The sequence below is a fragment of the Pelmatolapia mariae genome, linkage group LG18 (genome assembly GCF_036321145.2).
Source record: "Pelmatolapia mariae isolate MD_Pm_ZW linkage group LG18, Pm_UMD_F_2, whole genome shotgun sequence".
NCBI classification, from domain to species: Eukaryota; Metazoa; Chordata; class Actinopteri; order Cichliformes; family Cichlidae; genus Pelmatolapia; species Pelmatolapia mariae.
The window spans coordinates 1,029,529-1,035,528 of record NC_086243.1 but is presented as its reverse complement, the minus strand read 5'-3'; positions in this window follow the sequence as shown (position 1 = coordinate 1,035,528).

The following is a 6,000-nucleotide window of genomic DNA, read 5'->3' as shown; positions in this document are numbered from 1 at the left end:
CCTAGCTATTCAGCTGCTCGTGTTATCACTAAAACCTGATGTAAGAGCAGGACTCAAACACAGGACCAAGTGACAACAGTGCATTTAGCTACAGTCCATATTAAACACAGTTCACAAACAGCTGTGATAGTCCAGTTTCCTCAAGGCTTCCACAAAGTCCAGGCAGAATCCAGGACTCTCCAAAACCTTCTTCAAACAGTCCCGAGCACAGGTTGTTTGTGTTTTTTACTCACAGTTCAATTTGTGAATTGATATCACTTTTTTCAAGAGATTTATGTCTGCAGGATAATTCTCTCACCTGTGCAGGACAAAAACATGTCACAGGGGGCGATAGAGTACCAAAGTTTGTGCAAGAATTAGGATCTGATAAAGGGAGTGACAGGATTCTTGAAAGGCTTTAAAAGAGATACAGATAGCTGACAACATTAAGGGAAACCTGAATGCACGTCACCTACAGACCACCTGCTAGCTGTGTTATGCTGTACCGGGGGGTACAGATCTACCCCCCGGCCAAATCCCTTTTTGTCCCCCATTAACCCCCCACCAGAGCAGCCAAAGGTTCGCCATCGAGCCCCGCCCTCAACAGAGCAATCAAAGTTACACTGCGCAGCCTCGCCGCCCTTAGTTCCTCCTTACCACCTTCATGCTCTGTCTCCGCAGTCTGATGTGTGATGTGTGGAGGGTCCGGGCTGCGAGGATTATGACAGTGGTGACTTTTCCCAGGAGAAGCTGGGACCCTGTTTATTAGAAGGTTTCAAAATTTCTGTACTTTTAGGTGACAGAAGGAGACGTGTGGCCTGGTCAAAACACAAAGAGCTGCACTCTAAAAGATCTTTAAATGTAGTAAACATACCTTGTGTGCCACAGACTGCTCCCAAACACGAGGGGGCAAATAATACCTCTAAAACACTTAAGTTGGCTTTATTAAACGTTAGATCTTTAGCTGGGAAAACATTTTTAATTAATGATTTAATCACTGAGCACAGCCTTGATTTTATGTTTCTAACTGAAACTTGGTTGGACCAAAGTAACAGTGGAGCTGTTCTCATCGAGACGACCCCTCCTAACTACAGTTTTATCAGTGAGGCCAGGGTGAGCAGGAGAGGAGGAGGGGTTGCCGTCTTATTTAATGAATCATTTCAATGTAAGCAGCTATCTCCTGGAAGTTTTCAGTCTTTTGAATGTGTGGCTTTACAGCTGAAGACCCCATCCAAAGTTGTGTTTCTTAATGTTTACAGGCCTCCCAAATACTGCACAGACTTTTTTAATGATCTCAGTGAACTGCTGTCTGTGATCTGTGTTGATTTCGACTGTGTAATTATTGTTGGGGATTTTAACATCCATGTGGACAACCCTCAGGACAAAGGGACTAAAGACCTGAGTAACACTCTGGGCAACTTTGGGCTGACTCAGCATGTAACAGAGGCCACACATAATAGAGGACACACTCTTGACCTACTGATCTCCAAGGGCCTGAGCATTTCAAAGGTTACTGTGTCTGATGTCGGCCTGTCTGATCATTACTGTGTTTTCTTTGAAAGTAAAATCTCAGCCCACACAAATATATCAACAGCAGTGATCACAAAACGGTGTATAACTGAACACAGTAGTGAGATCTTTAACCAGGTCTTCCCATTAACACCTGACCTGTCCAGAGGTTCAGTCAATGAGCTCGTCACTAGCTTCAATGCTAAAATGTTAAATGTTATGGACACTATTGCTCCCATTAAGGTGAAGGTTATCTCTGGAAGGAAGAAGTCTCCATGGAGAAACTCCACACTGGTGAAATATGAAAAAAGAGAGTGTAGGAAAGCTGAGCGCAGATGGAGAAAAACAAACCTCCAGGTTCATTATGACATCTATAAAGAGAAACTTCACAATTATAATTTACAACTGAGGAGTGCAAGGAGGTCCTACTTCTCTGACATCATCACCAAAAACAGTCATAACGCTCGGGTCCTATTTTCTACAGTTGACAGGCTAACAAACCCTCCTGTGTCAGTGGCAGCTGAACTTCATTCGACCATGGCCTGCAATGACTTTGCCAAATTCTTCACAGAAAAAATCCAAAAGATTAGACAAGCAATTGGTACATCAACAGCAGATCCAGGATATGTACTGTGTCCACCAAAAAACTGTTTAAACACCATCAAACAGTTTCACCCTATTAACAGCAAAGACCTGGAGGACGTCTTAGGTCAACTGAACTCCTCCTCTTGCTGTTTAGATGTCCTGCCAACGAGTTTTTTCAAAAAGGTCTCAAAGACTTTGGAGTCAGACCTGTTACAGATCGTAAACTTTTCTTTAACGTCAGGTGTGTTTCCAGAATCACTAAAAACTGCTGTAATTAAACCTATACTGAAAAAGGACAATCTTGACAAGACACAAATGAATAACTACAGGCCGATCTCAAATCTCCCATTTTTAAGTAAGATCATTGAAAAAGCAGTTTCTCAACAGCTCAATTACTTCTTAACACAGAATAACTGCTATGATGCCTTCCAGTCAGGTTTTAGACAGAACCACAGCACTGAAACCGCTCTGACCAAAGTGTTTAATGACATATGTCTGAATACAGACAGTGGAAAAATGTCAGTCTTAGTTTTACTGGATCTCAGTGCAGCATTTGATACAGTTGACCACAACATATTACTCAAACGACTGGAGAACTGGGCAGGTCTTTCAGGAACTGTACTAAACTGGTTCAAAACATACTTAGAAAACAGGAAATACTTTGTATCAATAGGTAACTTCACATCTGAGCAGACAAGTATCACATGTGGAGTTCCCCAAGGTTCCATCTTGGGACCCCTTCTGTTTAACATCTACATGCTCCCACTGGCACAGATTATAAAGAACAACAAAATAAACTATCATAGCTATGCAGATGACACACAAATATATATCACAATGTCACCAGGAGACCAAGGCCCTGTACAGGCTCTTGGTAAATGCATTGAGGAAATTAATGACTGGTTGTGCCACAATTTTCTCCAGCTAAACAAAAACAAAACTGAAGTAATAGTCTTTGGAGCCAAAGAAAAACGATTACAGGTCACCAGAGAACTTCAATCTATACACCTAAAAACCACCAACCAGGCGAGAAATTTGGGTGTAGTGATGGATGCAGACCTAAACTTAGAAAAACACATTAAGACAATAACAAAATCAGCTTACTATCACCTCAAGAATATTTCAAGGATAAAAGATCTGATGTCTCAACAGGACCTGGAAAAACTAGTCCATGCATTCATCTTTAGCAGGCTTGATTACTGTAACAGCATCTTTACAGGTCTACCTAAAAAATCAGTCAGACAACTACAGCTCATTCAGAACTCTGCTGCTAGAGTCCTCACTAAGACCAAAAAAGTGGACCACATCAGTCCAGCTCTGAGGTCTTTACACTGGCTGCCTGTCCGTCAGAGGATAGACTTTAAAGTTCTGATGCTGGTCTATAAAGCTCTGAATGGTTTAGGACCAAAATACATCAGTGACCTCCTGACCCAGTATGAACCTTCCAGATCCCTCAGGTCATCTGGATCTGGTTTTTTATCAGTTCCCAGAGTCAGAACCAAACACGGAGAAGCTGCATTCAGCTTTTATGCTCCATATATCTGGAACAAACTCCCAGAAAGCCTCAGATCAGCTGAAACACTCAGTTTATTTAAATCCAGGTTGAAGACTCACCTGTTCTCAGCTGCTTTTGAATAAAGCACCAAATCCACACTTTTAAGCTTAAATTTCAAAACTTACATTTTAACTACTGACTTTATCTACTGTTCTGATTTTATCTATTGTTCTGATTTTATCTACTTTTTTGATTTTTGATTTTAAATACTGTTTTGTTTGTTTGTTTGTTTGTTTGTTTGCTTGTCTTAATCAATTTTAAATCGTGCTTTTTATTTGTTTTTGTTTTTAATGTCTCTGTAAAGCACTTTGAATCACCTTGTTGTTGAATTGTGCTATATAAATAAACTTGCCTTGCCTTGCCTTACATGGTTGTGACTTGGTTTTCTTCTGCCTTAGAGCGAGGGAGGAGGGAGCAAATGAATCCCAGCTGACCAGCTGGGGCTGAAAAAATAAGCTTGAAGGTAAAAATGCCAAAAACTGCAGAGATGTTCTCTGTTGGCTCCAACACTGAGCTAACCCCTGTGATTTTATTCACCGTCACTGTCTAATATAGAACCATTAACAGCATATTTACAGTCTGGCACACAAAACTGCAGTTTCTTTTCTTTCCTTGGAACAAATACACAATTTGTGTTTTTGTTTTTAGTTAGACTAAACAGGGCAGGTGTATGGACACAAGGCTGACTACTCACCTCACCTCATTCATTTCCCAGCAGCCAAAAGTCCAGCAAAAATATATACAGAAACATAACACTTCCCCATCAAAAAAGTTACTATTTTTTGAAAGAACGGGGTCCCAATACCTTATTAGGACACTTAATAATGAATTATTTGTAGCATTTTAAATAATATTGTCTTTAACATTATCGTTGTATATAAATTAACATCACATTAACATGAAAAAACCTGTCACAGATGTTGGATGTGCTGCAATAACTTGAGCTGTGGCAGGCAAAACGTTTCTGCAGGGCAGGGACGTAGATCGGCCGGTAAATGGAGCGCTTCAGCTCTCTCTTCACCACGACGGAGCGGTACAGCTTCCACATCACTGCAGCCGCAGCACCGATCCATCTGTCGATCTCCCTTCGCCCATGAACCTGAGATACTTAAACTCCTCCACTTGGGGCAGGAACCCAGACTGGGCACTCCTCCCCCTTTCTGGGTGAGGACCATGGCCTCAGACTTGGAGGTGCTGATTCTCATTCCTGCTGCTTCACACTCGGCTGTGAACCCCTCCGTATCGAGCTGGAGGTTACCACCTGATGAAGCCAACAGAACCACATCATTGAGAGATCCTGGGACCGCCTCAGTGGAAGCCTTCTGCCACCTAACTATGTCTGGAGATTCTGTTCATAAAAATCATGAACAGAATCAGTGACGAAAGGCAGCCCTGGCAGAGTCCAACTTATTGCCTGCTAGGTGGGCCAAGCTCTTGCCACAGTTGGCTCGTAGTAACTGACCCCGTACTCCTGAAGCACCTTCCACAGAACACTTTGAGGGACACGGTCGAATACCTTCTCCAAGTCCACGAAACACATGCAGACTGGTTGGGCAAACTCCCATGCACCCTCAAGTATCCTCGAGAGGGTAAAGAGCTGGCCCAGTGCTCCAGGACCAGGACAAAAACCACATTGTTCCTCCTGAATCCGAGGTTTGACTAATGGATGGACTCTCCTTTCCAGCATCCTGGCATAGACTTTCCCGGGGAGGCTGAGGAGTGTGATCCCTGTATAGTTGGAGCAAACCCTCTAGCTCCCATTCTTGAAGAGGGGAACCATGACCCTGGTTTGCCAATCCAAACGCTCCTCTTCACCCAAGTGTCCATCAACAAGTCCTTGTTGATCTGCAGAGCCCACAACCTCTATACAGGAAATCATTTTCAGCTCTCCGATTTATAAAACAAAAAACAGTCCTAACCCCTGATCCTACAGTCTCACCCAGAAAGTAGGCAGAGGTCAGCTGGAACGAATGAGGGGACTCGTTAGGTGCCTTCCCTGCTCGCCCTGATACGAATAAACATGAGCAGCCTTGCAGGTCACACCTGTTATCCCAGCTCGATCGGGGCGTTTGTTAATCTGGGATAGTTTTAGGGACTGTTACTTTAAAAGGCTAGAGTGACCTGTAAGAGTTATTTGCACTAATAAAGAATAATACTCAGACTTTTACTGATACTGTTTGAAAAGTGAACGTCCATAATTTAGACTTTCATTTCAGGAAATTTTCTTAAAACATTTTAGCAGGTCCAAAGAGCAAATCAAATAATAATCTGAAAACATTACTTAAATCCCTCTGACCTGATGCTGACTTTGTTTCCATCTTTGGTGAGGTTGGAGAAAGGACGGGCACGACCAAATATGAAGATGCACTTAT